We start from the raw sequence: 18,930 nt of genomic DNA, 5'->3' as shown, positions 1-18,930 counted from the left end.
TTTCATTCCTAAAGGTTGTGAGGTGGGACCACCATGGATCAGACTTGTTTTTCCAGCAGATCCCACAGACATTCAATTTGATTGAGATCTGGAGATTTTGGAGGCCAAGTCAGCACCTCAAACTTGTGTTCCTCAAACCATTCTTGAATTCATCAGACCAGGGCACCTTCTTCCATTGCTCGGTGGTCTAGTTTTGGTGCTCACATGCCCATTGTTGAGGCACTTTTGGCTGTGGACACGGGTCAGCATGGGCACCCTGATTGGCTTGCAGCCCCATACACAGCAAACTGTGATGCGCTGTGTGTTCTGACTGAATTATTAAATTATTACACTGCACTCTGCATTTAGATGGCACTTCCTTTTTTACTTACATGTACGACTACACAGGCCAGCCTTCCCTCCCCACATCAACTTCAGGGACAACATGTTCACTGACTAATATGTCCCACTGACATTCAAATGCCATTGTAACAAGATAATCAATGTTATTCATTTTACCTGTTGACCTTAAATAGTCACAGGTCAGTGTCATGTGGCCATATAAGGTCTATGAAGTCTTTGTGTACATTTGGATGCAGAGAATGCCCTGGCTGCAGCTGATTGGACAGCACCAGGCAGGAGTGACAGCTTCCTCCTGGGTATGGTCAGAGCCTGAGCTTATCCCTGCTTGTGGTGTGGTACCTATGGAAGGGCTCCCATGAACCGTCCAATGAGAACATAAGCATGGGTTCACATATGTGCGCGGCTGGTTTGCAGTGCGATTTCCAGCTCTGGTGCGACTTCGTTCAGCGATTCAGGCGTGAAGTATATGACACTGGAAATCGCATCTGAACCAGGCCGAAAATTGTAGCCGCACTGCGGCTGGCCCACACATATGGTGTGTGATCCGGTTCTGTAGAAAAGGCTTTTGGTTCACATGACATACGAATCAGATGCAGTTGAAAACGCATCCAATTTTCATATTCGTGAAGCAGGTGTTACCCTTCCAGTTTGTTCCATGTGGCACAATGACACACACACAGGGTGCTCTCTGCAGATTTTGGACCTTTCTGCTGACCTGACCATCTATTTGCTGTGTCCAGAGCCCCATCTAGTGGCTGAAGAGAAGACACACAGCCAGTTCCTACTAGAAGGCTTGCAGGCAAGGTTGCCACTCATCCTGTATTCAAGTGGTCCAGCTGGTAAAAGCATACATCAGGTACGGGTGATATCTTTCTGATAACCACCATCAGTGGGCGGCTTCTATTTAATAAACATAGTTGGTTTTCACCTATGCTCAGGTACCCTCATGCAGTATACTACATGCAGCCATTAAGTATGATATCTTAGCGGAGTGGATGCTCATCACTAGCACGCCCAACAACTTTTCTCAGTGTGCCACGCTACCCCCAGAAATGCAGCATTTTAAGGCAAGAACTCTAAGACATCACATAGCTTACACAGTCAGTCACACTGAGCAAATATTGCTTTGCAGTAAATATTGTGCAGTACTGGTGGGTTATATTGCATAGCCTTAGTCATTACAATACTGTAGTTAACCACTTGCCTACAGGGCACTTATGCCCCCTTCCTTACCAGGCCAATTTTCAGCTTTCAGTGCTGTCGCACTTTGAATGACAATTGCGCAGTCATGCAGCACTGTACCTATATGAAGTTTTTATAATTTTTTTCTCACAAATAGAGCTTTCTTTTGGTGGTATTTACTTGCCTCTGGGTGTTTTACTTTTTGCGCTATAAACAAAAAAAGAGCAAAAAATTTGAAAAAAAAAAGGTTTCTTTGTTTCTATTATAAAAGTTTGCAAACAGGTAATTTTTCTCCTTCACTGATGTGCGTTGATGAGGCGGCACTGATAGGCAGCACTAATGAGGTGGCACGGATAGGCAGCACTGATAGGCGCCACTGATGATGGGTACTGATAGTCAGCACTGATAGGCGGCACTGCTGGACACTAACTAGCGGCACTACTGGGCACTGACTGGCTGCACTGACTGGCAGCACTTATGGGCACAGGTGGGTGGCACTGATGGGTAGAGTTGGGTGACACAGGTGGGTGGCACTGGGCACTGGTGGGTGGCACTGCTGGGCACAGGTGGGTGGCACTGATGGGTAGAGTTGGGTGAAAAAAAAAACTCAACCTACAAGTATAAATAGTATTCTTAAATGTGACATCTAAACCAACATCCACCTCCTGATTACAACCCTTAAGTTAGGTTTAGTGGGTGGGTGCAGTTGCTGGAATCGCAGCTGTTCCTGCACCTGCAACCACCCACAGCCAAACGGGGCTGACATTCATTCTTAATGGCACCCCCCACACATCTAAACCCACTGCTTGTTTGTGAACCACAGGGAAATCGCATGGTGCAAAAGCACCATGCGATTTCCCTGCAGCTGCGTTTTGAAAATGGTGCAGGAACCCTTCTTTTAACGGAATGGGCTGCCATGTTTGCACAAACGCGGGCTGCAAGCCCTCTACAGTGTGAACCAAGCCTTACTCTCTTAAACACTTGTTTTTTATATCCAAAGAAAAAATTGTTATTTGGCAAAGTACAAAAGATAACAAGTCCAGAGTGAGAGTCCAAAAACAAACAAATGTCATAACTAGTAACAGAATGACATAATCGACAAGACCATTGCACATATAGTGCCTTGAAAAGTATTCATACCCCTTGATATTTACCACATTTTGTCATGTTACAACCAAAAAAGTAAATGTATTTTATTGGGATTTATGTGATAGACCAACACAAAGTGGCACATAATTGTAAAGTGAAAGGAAAATGATAAATGGTTTTCAAAATTTTTCACAAATAAATATGTGAGAAGTGTGGTGTGCATTTGTATTCAGCCCCCCCGGAGTCAATACTTTGTAGAACCACCTTTCGCTGCAATTACAGCTGCAAGTCTTTTTGGGGATGTCTCTACCAGCTTTGCACATCTAGAGAGGGACATGTTTGCTCATTCTTCTTTGCAAAATAGCTCAAGCTCTGTCAGATTGGATGGAAAGCGTCTGTGAACAGCAATTTTTAAGTCTTGACACAGATTTGCAATTGGATTTAGGTCTGAACTCTGACTGGGCCATTCTAACACATCAATATGCTTTGATCTAAACCATTCCATTGTAGCTCTGGCTGTATGTTTAGGGTCGTTGTCCTGCTGGAAGGTGATATAAAATAAACAGTGCAGCGCTAAATGCAAAATAAATATATATAATCAATAAATGCGTGGTGCAATAAATCAAACACAATATACCCCTACAGGTATAAAAACAAAAGTGATCAATAAGTAATTAATAGTGTCATACGTGTATATCCTTATAGGAAATATTACATGCAAAAAATGACATATATAATCATAAATAATACAGTGACAAAACACATAACAGTGCTCAAAACAAAGATGAACCAATCTTTAGTTTCAAGAAAAGTCCAAACAATCGATAATAATGATACTAATGATAACGCAATGCTTGGTGCAAGTCTTCACACTCATTATTATCGATTGTTTGGACTTTTCTTGAAACTGAAGATTGGTTCATCTTTGTTTTGAGCACTGTTATGTGTTTTGTCACTGTATTATTTATGATTATATATATCATTTTTTGCACGTAATATTTCCTTTAAGGATATACACGTATGACACTATTAATTACTTATTGATCACTTTTGTTTTTATACCTGTAGGGGTATATTGTGTTTGATTTATTGCACCACGCATTTATTGATTATATATATTTATTTTGCATTTAGCGCTGCACTGTTTATTTTATATTGTTCATTTACTTATTTTGGGTATAAGTTTAGTGCCAGCAGCTTTGTTCTAAGGATAGGATTCCATGTAAGTGCAGGAGGTTTTTGTTAATTATTCTGCTGGAAGGTGAACCTCTGCCCTGTCTCAAGTCTTTTGCAGACTCTAACAGGTATTCTTCTATAATTGCCCTGTATTTATCCATTTATCTTCCCATCAACTCGTGTTTCATGGTGGAAATCATGTGTTTAGGGTGATGTGCAATGTTAAGTTTCCTCCACACATAGCATTTTGCTTTTAGGCCAAAAAGTTCAATTTTAGTCTCATATGACCAGAGAACCTTCTTTCCACGTTTGCTGTTTCCCCCACATGGCTTCTTGCAAACTGCAAAAGGGACTTCCTATGGCTTTCTTTCAACAATGGCTTTCTTCTTGCCACTCTTCCATTAAGGCCAGATTTGTGGCGTTCATGAGTAATAGTTGTCCTGTGGACAGATTCTCCCACCTGAGCTTTGGATCTGCAGCTCCTCCAGAGTTACCATGGGCCTTTTGGCTGCTTCTCTGATTAATGCTCTCCTTGCCTGGCCTATCAGTTTAGGTGGACAGCCATGTCTTGGTAGGTTTGCAGTTGGGCCATACTCGTTCTATTTTCAGATGATGGATTGAACAGTGCTCCGTGAGATGTTCAAAGCTTGGGATATTTTTTTTATAACCTAACCCTGCTTTAAACTTCTCCACAACTTTAGCCCTGATCCATCTGGTGTGTTCCTCTGCCTTCATGATGCTGCTTGTTCACTAACATTCTCTAACAAACCTCTGAGTGCTTCACAGAACAGCTGTATTTATACTGAGATTAAACTACACACAGGTGAACTTTATTTACTAATTAGGTGACTTCTGAAGGCAATTGGTTCCACTAGATTTTAGTTAGGGGTATCAGAGTAAAGGGGGATGAATACAAATGCACACCACACTTTTCAGATATTTATTTGTAAAAAAATCTTGAAAACCATTTATCATATTTACACATTTATACAAAAATGAAATAGTACTTTAACTGCTATAGGAGCCTATGTGTAATTAGGTCTTTTGGGAGATAGTATTCTACCATGCTTCCCATAACTTTTCAAATTTAACTGGGCAACTCCAGTGAGAATATATAAGGCATTCAAAGCGTAATATATTGCCCATGTGTGTGATCCAATTACATGTGGATGGGGGCTGTTCAGATTTCCATTGAAGCAGAATGAGCCGGCGGGCCTGGAACAGTGCTCTAGATGCTGCTCCTCTATCATCTAGGATCCCTAGAATACATTGTTTGGGGTCTCTAGGTCTAACATTAATTGTAAAACGGTGTTGATTGTTCCAGCTTCTTTGGTCCAATACTTGTAAAGTTTCGGACACCGCTGTAGTATGTGGAGCAGGTCCCCATGGTCCCTTTGGCACCTGGGGCATAAGGGATCTTGTCTTAAGCCCATTTTTACAGCTTAGCTGGAGTATAGTGTACTTGTAATAGTATATAGAAGTGGGCCAAACATTGGGTAACATTTAGGGAGCTTGAATAAACAGATTGCATAGCCGTTTCACATTGGTCTGCTGTGTACCAATATCACTTTCCCAGGGTTCAGCCACCTTACTGGGCTAGCCCTCCAGGTAGTTCTTAAACACTTGTCACACAGACACTTTAACCATTGCAAAAATATATCTTAATAGCAGCTAGTTTAAACAAGATTCCAGTCAGGGCCTGGACTGAGCGAAGTATAAGGGAGGGCCAGCATGACTGGGGCGTGCAGATGAGGCAGAGAGTGTAATTTGGGTGGAGTATAGGCAAGGAAAAGGGGATGGGGGGTGGTTACTTACTTGATTGGTGTACGCAGCATTGTGGGTGGTCTTGCAGGTTTTGAATTGGGGGGTTGTGTCTTGTCGGAGTCAGTCGGAGCTTGTGCCATCACGGAGGTGGTTTCTTCTTCTTTTGCTGGTACCTGCGACGGAAAAAAGCTAGGCCATGAGTGACTTAGACGGGATGCTATCCCAATTGCGGGCGGCAGCTGAAGCCAATGGCTCAGGGTGGTTAAGGGAGAGGCTGTCGGACATGCTGCAAGGCCCCAGGCCCGCGTCACCGGGCCCTTCTACTGGGTGCACACGTGCTCGGCGGTCTGTGCCTCCGGTGCGCTTTAGCCCAGAGGTGACAGCTCGGGTTCTGTGCCGTTCTGGGAGCCCCTTAGGGGACCCTCCAGCTCCGCCGGTGAAGCGTCGGCCTGCTTCTCCGGGGAGGGCTGGGAGGAATCCTCGCCGCTGGCGGACCCCTGGCAGGAGCACATCTACTACCACCCGCTCCCCAGCCATCTCACCTCTTATTCAGACCATGCGGCTGGCCCTGCAGGCTCCGGGCCTGCAGCGGTGGCAGCCCGGCGTGGGAGGAGTGGCGGGCGGCCTTCAGAAGGGACTGGGTCAGCGTCCCCAAGGAGCAGAGGATCGGGCTCTCCAGAATCACGGCAGGCCCAGGAGGGTGCCGCCTCGTCACAGGCCGGGACCACGAGGTCGGGGCCATCTTTGAGTGCGGATCGAGCACGAAGTGGGTGGGGCTTAGCGGCTCGGAGCTCTGGGCCGGCAGCCGGTGATGACATGGCCCCTGTGTTCGGCCCGGGCTTTGGAGCCGGGGATCCACATCTCACTCACCGGCCTGCGGCTGCTGGGCTCCCCTCTGCCGCCCGGCAGGCCTCCCTGAAGTCGGCGGTGCGGAGCGCGAGGTGGGCGGGGCCTGATGATGTCACTCCCGGGCGCCATCTGGGCTCGGGAGCTGGGAGGAGGCCTTCATTCGGAAATCAGCCTGCGGCTGCTGGGCGTGTCTCGGTGGCCCAGCGAGCCTCTCGAGGGGGGGCGGGGGGTGCTGAGGTCACCCATGTGCGCCGCATTGCTCCAGGAGCAGGAGAAGGCCCCCTGTCAGTTGGGGCTTCGGCTGCGTCCCAGCGAGCCCAGCGTGGGAGGAATGATCCGGCGGCTCTGGTGCGGTGGGTGCTGCCAGCCGTTCAGTGTGCCGACCGGGCCCAGGAGCCGGGGAAGAGCCTGGAGCAAGGCCTGGTGCGGCCTGGGATCCGGTGGATGCGGAGAGGAGATCCGAAGGGGAGCTCAGCGGTTCCGAGGAAGATGCGGTCCCTTCATCACTGCCTGGATCTGGATTGGCGGCTGTGGGTCCCGGCGAACGACTGCAGCCTGGTGAGTTGAATTCAGGGGCTGTTTCTTTGTCTTCTTTAGTTTCTCTGTTTGAGGGTTTTCGGGACCTGGGGAGTGGTGTTTCTGTTTTGGCGGAGAGGGGGTTTGGGGCTGCAGGGCTTAACATGGGGTCTTTGGGGGGTTCCCTGGGGGCTGATGGTGTTGTCGGTATGATGTTGTCCGGTTTCAGGGAAATGTTGGCACGTTGTGAGGCGGGGTTGGTCGCTAGGACTTCGGCGCCACCTTTGGCTGCTTGGTCGGGGATGCAAGATGCGGCATCAGGGAGCAGTGTCGGCCCCGGGGGTGGTAGATACGAAGCTGCTGGGGTCCCCCCGCAGGTGATTACGGTGGCTGGGCCGCAGGTCTCTGGAGTCGCGACCGCAGTGCGATCGGCGGCGGTGGGTTCTGTTAGCTCTGGTTCTGAGGCTCTGAGGGGGGAAGCGGCGGCGGATCACGTTGGGGTTGATGGCGGAGATAAAGGGGTTACGGGGTGTGATGGTGTGCGTTTGGCAGACGCTGCGAAATGCGAGGTTTATGTGTGCTTCGAGGGGCCCTTGGGGGCTCATCTGAAGCCAGAGGTGAAGGAGCGCATTTGGGGGGGCGAGTATGTGGAAATATTTTCTTTATTGCCGTTGGAGAAATTCAACTTAGATAAAGTTCGGCCAGATGAGAGTAAGAGGGAGGAGGAAGAAAAGCGGCGATATCGTTTGATTCCTCGCTCGTTCTCTAATTGGCTTCAGGCGTTTGCCATTTTGGCAAGCGTTATTGGAGAGAAGTCACCTGAGCATTGTTCCCCACTTTTTTGTTACTTGGATGCCATAGGGGAAGCTCAGAGGGTTTATGGGGGCATCGCGTGGTTACGTTATGACGAGCAGTTTCGTCAGCGTATGGCGGTTAGGCCATCTTTGCGGTGGGACCATAAAGATATCGGGCTGTGGATGAAGCTCATGACTCCCGTGAGGAGCACGGCTCATCCCTTTCAGGGGGGGGCCGGAAGTGCAGCTACGGTTGCGCAGCCGGCCGTGCTTAAAAAGGGCTACTGCTGGCAGTTTAATGAGGGATCGTGCAGGTTTGGATCCGGCTGCCGATTCCGTCATGAGTGCTCGGGTTGTGGGGGGGCCCATCCATTGTCCCGGTGTTTCAAGCAAGGAAGGGGGAGAGGTGGTGACACTGGAAAAAGGGAAGTCGCCAGTGAGGGTAGGAAGGATGTTGCCGTTTTTAAAGCGGTACCCTGATCAGGCGGCGGCGACCCTGTTGCGGCGGGGTTTTTCGGAAGGTTTTTTGATCCCCTGTCTATTGGCGGTAGTTCCTCCAGCGGCGGATAATTTGAGGTCGGCGCGGTTGCATCCGGAGGTTATCAGGGCAAAAATTGACAAGGAGGTGTCCTTGGGCCGCATGGCTGGCCCGTTTGTGGATCCCCCTATGCCTAATTTGGTAATTTCGCCGCTGGGTGTTGTTCCCAAGAAAGAGCCTAATAAATATAGACTCATTCATCACCTGTCTCATCCGCGGGGGGGTTCGGTCAATGATGCTATTGACCCAGGTTTGTGTTCTGTTTCCTACACTTCTTTCGACGCGGCGATTTCATGGGTGCGGCGGTTTGGTCGGGGTGCCCTGTTGGCGAAAACTGATATTGAGGCGGCGTTTCGCCTTTTGCCGGTGCAGTTGTCTCCGATTGCTGGGTTGCAAATGGGAGGGGTGCATATTTGTTGATCGTTGCTTGCCTATGGGCTGCGCCATTTCTTGTTCTCCATTTGAGACTTTTAGTTCTTTTCTTGAATGGGCGGTTAGGGATGTTTCTGGGCTCGCATCTGTCATCCATTATTTGGATGATTTTTTGTGTATTGGCCCTCCGGGTAGTTCCATCTGTGCATCGTTACTGAGCACGGTGGAACATGTGTTCGAGCATTTTGGCGTTCCTTTGGCTTCGGATAAGACGGTGGGTCCGACAACGGAATTGTGTTTTTTGGGAATTATTGTCGATTCGGAGGCCATGAAATGTCGTTTGCCTCAGGATAAATTGGAGGAGCTCCGGGGGTTGGTGAGTTCGGTGGGTCAGTGCAGGAAGATTCGGCTTCGGGAATTGCAGTCGTTACTAGGCAAGTTAAATTTCGCTTGCCGCATCATGCCCATGGGGCGTATATTTTCCAGGCGTTTGGCGGCTGCCACGGCTGGTGTGGCGGCCCCGCATCACAGGGTTCGGCTGCGAGGTGAGCTACGGGATGATTTGGGGGTATGGAGGTCGTTTCTCGATTCCTATAATGGAAGATCACTTTGGTTGGATGGGGTCGTGTCCAATTTTGATTTGGAACTCTTTACGGATGCGGCGGGCTCGGCCGGTTTTGGGGCCTATTTTCAGGGTCAGTGGTGTGCGGGTTCGTGGCCTTTGCAATGGCGGGAGGTGGGTCTGTTGCGCAATCTGACCTTACTGGAGCTTTTCCCAATCGTTTTAGCTGTTTCTTTGTGGGGTGCTGTTTTCCGGAATAAACGGATTCGTTTTCATTGTGATAATTTGAGCGTGGTTCATGCCATTAACCGTGTTTAGGCCACGTCTCGGCCGGTGGTTCGTATGTTGCAGCGGTTGGTTTTGGACTGTTTGAGTCTCAATTGTTTTATTTCGGCTGTACATGTTCCGGGCGTGGATAACTCAGTTGCTGATGCTCTATCTCGTTTTCAGTGGGACAGATTCCGTCGGTTGGCACCAGAAGCGGAGCAACGTGGTATCGATTGTCCGGATCACTTGTGGAGCATTGCCTTGCCTCTTCAGCGGCCTTGATTCAGACATCAGTTTGCGCGTCCACTTGGGTTTTCTATGAGAAGGTGTGGCGGGAACGGCTGGAGCTGGTGAGTGAGGTGGGGGGTGGTTTAGGGGTGGATGATGCCCTATGCCTCCTGCTTTATTTCATCGGTAGGAATTTTGAAAGGGGTGTTTCCGCAACTTTGATGTCTCGCAAGCTGGCGGGGTTGGCTTTTCATTTAAAACTGGCGGGGGGTCGTGACGTGACGAAGGATTTCCTTGTTCGGCAGGCTATGCGGGGGTACAGAAAAGGCCGTTCCATCCCTGATTCTAGACGGCCGGTTTCTTTTGAGGTTCTTCAAGTGGTGGTTGGCCAGTTGGATCGTATTTGTTCCTCGTTGTATGAGGCGATTTTGTTCCGAGCGGCTTTTGTGCTGGCATTTTTTGGGGCCTTTCGGGTTGGGGAGTTGGTTAGTCGGACTAAGTGGGGCGAGGGTGGTTTGGCCATAGATGAGGTGGTCTTGCTGGGTAGTGGGTTGCGTATTTTTCTGCGCAAGTCAAAAACGGACCGTTTGGGTCGGGGTACCTGAGTGGAATTGGCTGAGATTCCGAGTTCTCGGATTTGTCCGGTACGGGCGGTTAGGGAATTTCTCGAGGTGAGACCTGACCTTCCTGGGGTTTTCTTTCTGCATACGAATGGGATGGCTCTGTCTCGATTCCAATTTGGGGCAGTGTTTAAACAGTGTTTGCAGTCTGCCGGGTTGGGTGTGGAACATTACTCGTCTCATTCGTTTCGCATTGGGGCAGCTACGGAGGCCGCCAGCTGGGGGTTAGGTGATCGAGTGGTTCGTCGGATTGGGCGTTGGGATTTGGATAGGTTCAAGATATATGTGCGTCCTCAGCTCTTGTGATAAAAAAAAAAAAAAATAGGTTTTTGGTGTTGTTGTGTTGGTCTCTGTGGTACTTGTATTTTGTTAACTTTGTGTTTTTTGTTTGTTTTGTGGGGGCCTTTGTGGTGAAGGTTCTACCTCCTCCCTTCTTTTTGTGTGTTTCTTTGCAGGTTCCGAAGGCTGCTTGGTATGGATCTTGGGCCATTCGTATGTTTTTTGGGGGCTAAGAGGGCGGATGTTCGTCCAGAGGGTCGGCAACTGGGATTTGAGAGGGGGGAGGCGAGGCTTCGTTGGCTTGGAGTGCCGGGAATGTTGTGGTCCAGGGTGGTCCCGGAAATTCATCACTATTCCCGTTTGGACCGGCCTCCAGATGTTTTGGTATTGCATGTGGGGGGTAATGATCTCGGGTTGCGCTCCATGCGGGAGGTTATCCGAGATATCAAGTTTGACTTTTTGCGGATTCGGTCTTTTTTCCCGGACACAGTGCTGGTATGGTCGGACATAGTGGCCCGTGCTTATTGGCGTATGGCCCGTTCCGTCGCAAAAATTAATAGGGCTCGGGTTAAGGTGAATAAGGAGGTGGCGCGTTTTGTGGTGAGGAATGGTGGCCTAGCAGTCCGTCATAGGGAGCTGGAGGAGGAGTCCTGGCGGTATTTGCGTTCGGATGGGGTGCATCTTAATGCAGTTGGGATTGACCTGTGGTCCTTGGGCCTGCAGGATGGTATCCAACGTGGATTACGTGTGTGGCGGGCTACACGAGTGTAAGGGTTCACACTCGTGTGCTGTGGCAGGGGTCGATGGGTCTTTGAAGGCGGTGGTGGAGTGACAAGTTGAGGAATTATGGGTTGGGCCCATCGTAGGTATGGGTGTCCCTTCCCAATAAAAGGTCATATTGGTAATGTGGGAGTTCATTTGGCTGTATCTGGGTTAAGTAATGGTAGTATTGTCCCCGAGGCGGTGTAGTAGCGGCTGGGGGCCTTTCATTGAGTAGTAGATACAGCCGAGTTGGTGATGGGAGTAATGGTGCCTTCAGAGACCTTGGACCCGGGTGGTAATTTACTGTCAGGTATCAATTGAGTTATTGTAAGATATTTATGTTGAGTTATGTTAAATAAATGGCTGCTATGGCCGGTTTTACACCAAAAGTGAGTTGCGTGTTTATTTGGGGGGAAAGGTTTTGAAGGGGTGGTGGTGTTTTAAGGGGGGTAGGTAAGTATTAGCCTCGGGATTCTGCAAGTCCAACAGTCATGATTTCTTTAACTGGATACTGGTCACTTTAACTGGACACTGGAGTACCATCTTCAGTTTGTCTTCCACCACACATAAGGTTTCCAACCTCTATACCGACCCTGCAGTCTCAAAATGAGAGGACTACAAAGCCTAACAAGTCTTCCCGTATATGGTGCAACTGTAATATACCATAGGTTCCAAATGTACTTACAGTCTTATGTCCCACCTACGGCATTATCAATCAAGGCAATACATAGATGATTCCACAGCCCGCTGTACAAATATCCTCTGCTGTGTGTCCATGGCTGTCACACTTTCCACAATTTCAGTGTTCCCTGGCTCTTCCACCTTCCAATCCTCATTTTGGGAACCCACCCCCATCTAAGCCGCACCCTCCATACTACGGGAGGCTGTCCATTGCCACCTCCTGTCTTGTTCTCAAGCTCAGACAAATTCTCACATTCTAGTCCTCTAACATCCAGCTGGATTACTTACAGCACTTCTCCCGGAATAGTAAACAATCACCGCTTTAATAAAAAGTTCAAAGGCTATTCACAAACAAAAGGAGTTATTATACATACCCAGTCCAATGTCCCTAGGTACTGCAAGAGGCCTGCAATTTATTCACGGTTCAAATGGGCTACTGGCTTTCCACATAGTACATTCAGCACTCTATTATACTCAACGCGCTTTGATGGTTCACTGTGTTCATCGAGGTGGAGGATTGAGCAGTCTCTTCCTTTGTCCCACCCTGGTCGATAATCGATTGCATCCCAGATTGCATAATTATCAATAACACCATAAAAAGGTGCATTCTTACCAAACTAATTCAGGAATCAAAAACAGTTCTGCTCAATAACAAATTTAATTAAAATCCATATTTAACCCCTTTTGGTACAGTAGTCCTAGTTTGTATATCTATTTTGGCTTGCCACAAAGTTGTGATGATATTATTATTATTGTGGCATTTCTTAAAACACTATACTGTTTTTACCAATCATTAGACATGTGTGTTTCATTTAGTTAGGTTTTCGGACAAAAATACAATTTTCAGAAATTGAGATGTATACGAATCTCCGAAAGGACATAGTAACGGATGTCAACGAATCTGAAAAAAGTTATAATGAAATTAACAAATGCATTCACTTCATTTGGATGATGTCACATGATAACGTAGCACTTTGGGCCCATGGGGAAATGAATTCAATTTTAGAATTTGTTCGTTAACTTGGTTTCGGATAAGGAATGGATCCAAATTTCATTCCATTCATTACTTTGGATGCACATGGCGACAGTTGATATTGTCTAATCAGCTCAGGCCACTTCTCTTGGTAGACTGGACTAGCATGCCAAAACATCGAATCCTTCCAATCTGATAATATATCGAATATATAGCAATCATCAAAACTGCAACATTTTTTTTAATCCACCCAGACCAACAAATATATGAAATGAATGCTGCAGATATGAAATTAATTCCGAAAATGAATCAGTTTAACATAATATGACAAAACAAAATTCTTAAATGAATGAATGCGTCTGAAACGAAGCACAAATTTCTGGCGTGTTGCAGATTTGTTCCTAAATTTCTTCTTCCTTGACTAGAAGGTTCTTAAGAGAGATCTTTCTTCCACCTGAAGAGTAGGGGCTTTCCTCAATATGATTTTAGGTCACACAGGTATTAAGGATTTCAAGACCAGATCTCTCCCAATAGAGGTCACTATTTTCTAACGATTTTGGTGTTTTTCACATTATTTTCTAGGTTGCAGAGCTGGGTCTTATTCCTTTCTGTCAGGGGTGATTTCTCTTTAAGAAGTTGGATTCTATCAGCAAAGATATATGCCTCCTCGATCACGCTTTGATTGTGCTTTTTCTCTGTGAATCTACGTTACTGTTCCAAAAACTGTCTAAAAGCAAAGCCTTCAGTTTATTAGTACTGTAAACCTGACAGCACCTTTATGATTTGACAGTTTTATGAGGGATGCATTATTATAACAATGTAAAGTAAACATAGACTCAGGCAATCTTATTCTTTCAACAGTTTGAGTCAGCGGTGAGCGATAAAGCACGTAGGACTCATTCACACTTGCAGCAGCACTTTCTCTGAAAAGTGACCTGCAGGGATTGTATTTCAGAGATTGGTTGACAGGCAGCTCAAAGGTGATATGGCGCCTTCTCACTGCCTGATTTAACCCTGGGAAGCGGTTCCAGCGTGCTTGCAGCATGCCATTATTCACTCAAATAGGTTGCATTTTGTGGTTTTAATTGTGTATAACTTTTGCCACAGCATGTGTACCACCCCATTAGGCCGCCATTGTAGCTTAATGGGGGCAGTCTGGTAAAATCATGACTCAACCACCTATTTTTAGAGCAGTAGTAAATACCTGAGAAATAAATTCTAGCCTCCCGGCAAGGTAATGACATAATGTGCTAGTATGCATCACATACTAGCACATTATGAAAGTCTTACCAGTAAAACTAAGCCCTCCAGTGGCACACTGTCACTGCTGACAGGGATTCCATCTTCACCTGGTCTTCTTTCTGTGTTCATGGGCTCCAGACGTTTGAATGGCCAAGTCGCAACGACGTCACTCCTGTGCATAGGAGTCATGGTTGAAACACAGCGCTTTGTATTGACAGCACATTTTGTATGCCTTCAAATCACATCACGGTGCACATGTGTCGGTGACGTCACCGGCTGCAAAATATGTGAATATCTAATAAACGGTGCACATATAGGAGATATACATTTTACCTACAGGTAAGTTTTATTATAAGCTTACCTGTACATAAAAGTTGCAATACAGAGTTTACTACCGTTTTAAAACCCCGAACGCGGTTTATGCTGTGCATTCTGCAGTTGCTCTTTTGTCTGAACCCATTTTTCATCCATCACCATTGTTGTCTGGCTATAAGGCAGTCACCTTTTCATGGGAAGTGAAATCTATCATTGGGCAGCTCTTATGACACCATCAATGTGATCCAGTGGTCAGAAAGGGCAGTGGACATGGTATGCCTCTGATGGTTTCAGAACCCTGTGAGATGCCTATAATGGTGCTTAATCTCTTTCACGTAAGCAGAAATGCTGCTAATTGTAAATTAAGAAACTAAAAACTAAAGGTACAATTTTTTAAAGAATTACCTTGTCACATTAAAGTAGATGTAAACCCAATCACTAAAAATCTCATATAAGCATTAATAAAAGTGCAACAGGGGATGGCCAGGTAGCATCTGCCATAATGGATAAATATCAATAAATACTTACACATTATGGTACACTTACAGTACCTCTAGGTGTCTTCTCCTCCAGTGATGTGGGGTCTAAAACTAGTCTGGTATCTTCTTCCTTCACTGATTGAGCGGCCCCTGATCATGCCAGGAGCAGTCAGGGATTGCACATGTGCCCCAGTCAGCATACAGCTAACAAAAAATTGTCAGCAAACAGATAAGATGAGATTTTTGGCAAAAGACACTTGTAAATTCTGTTCAACCGGCTGTTTTCAACTTTTAGCTCTGTTCTATTGTAATTTCAGAAGTCATTTTCAATATTTTAAAGTTGAAGTTTAGGCAGATTAGGTAGACAATTGGTTTATAGTTGTCACCCCATAAGAGGAAGTGCCTGAACAAGTAGCTTTATGGCAGGATCATTAGGTATTATTATTTGAAAAGCTGCAGATTTAAACCTTAAAACTCAGGTATGGATATTTTTGCATAGTTATATTGGTTAAGCTTGGACCAATGTACAGCCTCAATTCCAAAAAAAGTTAAGATGATGTGTAACTCTACATATAAAACAGAATTCAATTATTTGCAAAAAACTCATAAACCCGAATTTTATTCACAATAGAAAGTAGAAAACATATCAAATGTTTAAACCAAGAAAATGTACCATTTTAGGAAAAACATATGGTCATTTTGAAACTGATGGCAGCAACACATCTCAAAATTTGGGACTGGCCAACAAAAGTAAGTTGTACTAACAAGGAAAATATAGAAGAACATTTTGCAACTAATTAGGTTAATTGGCAACAGGTCAATAACATGACTGAGTTTAAAGAGAACATCTTAGAGAGTCAGAGTGTCTCAGAAGTAAAGATGACAGAGGTTCATCAATCTGTGAAAAGCTGAGTCTAAAAATTGTTGAACAATTTCAGAAAAACATTCCTCAATGTAAAATTGCAAACATTTTAAATATATAGTCTACGCTATATAATATCATCAAAAGATTCTGAGAATCACCCTTCACACAGGGAATGGGGGGGGGGGGGGGGGGCAGTGAATTGAGAGAATTGGAAAATATTTTTTACCTTAAAGTGTTATTAAACCCCGGACCCTGCATTCACTATATCCAGTCTCCCGTAGTACACAGAACATGGAAATGTAATTATTTTAGTAAATATAAACTGCTAAATACCTTTTCTCATCAGCAGTTAAAGCAGTCTTGTGACTTCTATCAGTGTCCAGCCAAGCACTAGCTAAAGCTTGTAGGAGGAGCTTTCTTTCTGCTCTAGGAGGATGCAAATCCCCTGAACTTTGGGCAGTGCTGACTGGCCCTGTGCTGATCACATGCACTCTCCCAAGAAAAAAAAAACCTCTCTAGCCATACACACCAAACTGAGCATGTGCATGCCTACAGTTCAGTCTGAAGATAATTGGTGATTGCTTGAAAAAGGGGAGGAACAGAGAAAAAAGGATCAAACAGTCTTTTTACACAGTGCAGAGAATTAACCCCTTAGGTTCCACAGTGTGTATAACAAGCATGCTTTACTGCATATACAGACTGATTTTACTGTTGTGGGTTTAGTAACACTTTAATGCAAGGAATGCATTAAGGTAAAAATGTTTTTAGCTTTAGTATTACTTTAAAGATCTATCATGCAAAGAAGAAGTCATATCCGAACATGATCCAGAAACGCCTCCACCTCTGGGCCAAAGCTCATTTATTATGGTTGGTTGTAAAGTGGAAAACTGTTCTGTGATCAGATGAATTGAAATTTGACATTCTTTTGGCAACCATGGGTGATGCATCCTCCGGACTAAAGAAGAGAGGGACCTTCCAGTTTGTTATCAGTGCTCAGTTCAAAAGCCTCCATCTCTGATGGTATTTGGGGTGCATTAGTGTGTATAGAATGGGCAGCTTGCACATCTGGAGAGACACCATCAATACTGAAAGATATATCCAGGTTTTAGAGCAGCATATGTTCCCATTCAGGGAAGGCCTTGCATATTTCAGCAGGACAATACTAAACTGCATACTGCATCTATGAAAATAGCTTGGCTTTGTAGTAGAAATGTCCAGGTGCTTAACTGGCCTGCCAGCAGAAGGGCAGCCACTCGGCACAGGACTTGGAAGCTAGTGGCAATCATTGCAAAGTAGTGACAGAGATCCCCCTGCGCTAATATGGAACCTAATTTCTATATTCTGCCAACACCCTATCCTCTACCTATAAGTGGACAAATATAAGTGATAAAATATAATATTGCTATTGTTCTGTCACATGTTCTGTCCCCCTTTGTAATGTACAGCGCTGAGCGAACTATTGGCGCTTTATAAATACTGTATAATAATAATAATAGTGGTGTAGCGCTGATAACTAAATGCGAAAACTCCACAATAATAAGATAAAAAACATAAATCACATAAATGAATGAATATAAGTGATAGATCTTTCAAGATCTAGAAAAACAGTGTCTCAAACTGTGATATTATCAGTACACAAAGTGCATATGATGAAGCTGGTCCTATGCCCGGACTCTCATACAGTGACAATACCCAGTCCCACTTGGGACCAAACCCCAAAAGACTTGGTGCTATATACAGTGGATCCCAAAATAAGGGATATGATCACAAAGTGAATGATATATAAAGTGTATCTCATAATTGTGATATAAACCAAATAAAGTGACTAGTGAATAATGTTAAACACAATATATAAACATAAACTTCATAAACGCATAAAACGATAAAAATTGTTCAGCAAATTGCCAAGAATAGCAAAGAAGGCAATTACTGCCAAAATGTGCCTATATCTTCAAACCACGTGCTATAGCGCTGGTGCAGATGGTGAGCATATACAGTGGGGATCGAAAGTTTGGGCACCCCCACTAAAAATTTGTATTAATGTGCATAAATGTCAAGGTCCTACCTTTTCCCTGAGGTTATGTTACTCCATGTGCTGGCGTCCATCTTTTAATTCTGCTGTGCATGGTGGGAATCCTTTTATGCCTTCAGGTCTCTGTGGTCCATCCCCCAGAGGGGTGTGGCTGATGACATATAAGCCTGTGGCCCACACATGCTCTTTGCACTTGTGTCTTGTGTCTTTGTGTTGCTATTACTCTGTTCTGACTCTCGTGACTCTCCTGGTATCTGATCGGCTTGGGACTCAACTATTCTTTGTATTCTCCTTTGATCTGATCCTCTGTTGCTGAACCCGGCTCGTGACCTGTGATTCTCATCTGCTGTCCTGTACTGTTTTGTCCTGTTGTTGTTGACCCGGCTTGTCTGACTACTCTTTTGTCTCTTCCACCAGCTACACGCCATTGGCGGCGGCCATTACCGCAGCTGAGGTGTCTCGGGGGCCGCGACCTGGTTCCTGGCTGCGTCAAGTCCATCCCCACCATCAGGGGCCCTGGTGAAGGGCAGCCTGGGACTTAGACTCCGCGCCCTGAGGGACTTTGGTCTGTGGGTGGTGGTTGTCGTCAGCCAGTGCGTTACATTGTTAGGCCTGCCTGTCCGTTCCTCAGCTCCTGCCCTGACATTACACAAGTGCCATGAATCCTGACGGTGCAGGTACGCCTTCGCTCCCAATGCTAGTCGCCAGACTCGATCAACAGGATCACCTGTTGGATCAGTTCGCTCAGGCGTTGCAAACTCTGCTTGCACGCACTGCACACCTTGCTCCTGGTGCTATTAGGCTGGTAGTCACTCCGGTGGTCTCTCCCGCTGCTTCTCCGCTTGTTGCGCCCACCACCTTGACGGCTGCATCAGCGGCGCCCAGAAGTATGACTGGTTCTGCCCCTCTTCCACAGCGCTTTGGGGGTGAGCCGAGTCAGTGTCGAGGGTTCCTCAACCAGGTGGGTATTTATTTTGAATTAATACCTCACGCCTTTCCGTCT

This window comes from Staurois parvus, unplaced genomic scaffold (genome assembly GCF_062004578.1).
Source record: "Staurois parvus isolate SC_StPar_1 unplaced genomic scaffold, SC_StPar_1.0 ptg000422l, whole genome shotgun sequence".
Classification (NCBI taxonomy): domain Eukaryota; kingdom Metazoa; phylum Chordata; class Amphibia; order Anura; family Ranidae; genus Staurois; species Staurois parvus.
This window is presented reverse-complemented; position numbering follows the sequence as displayed.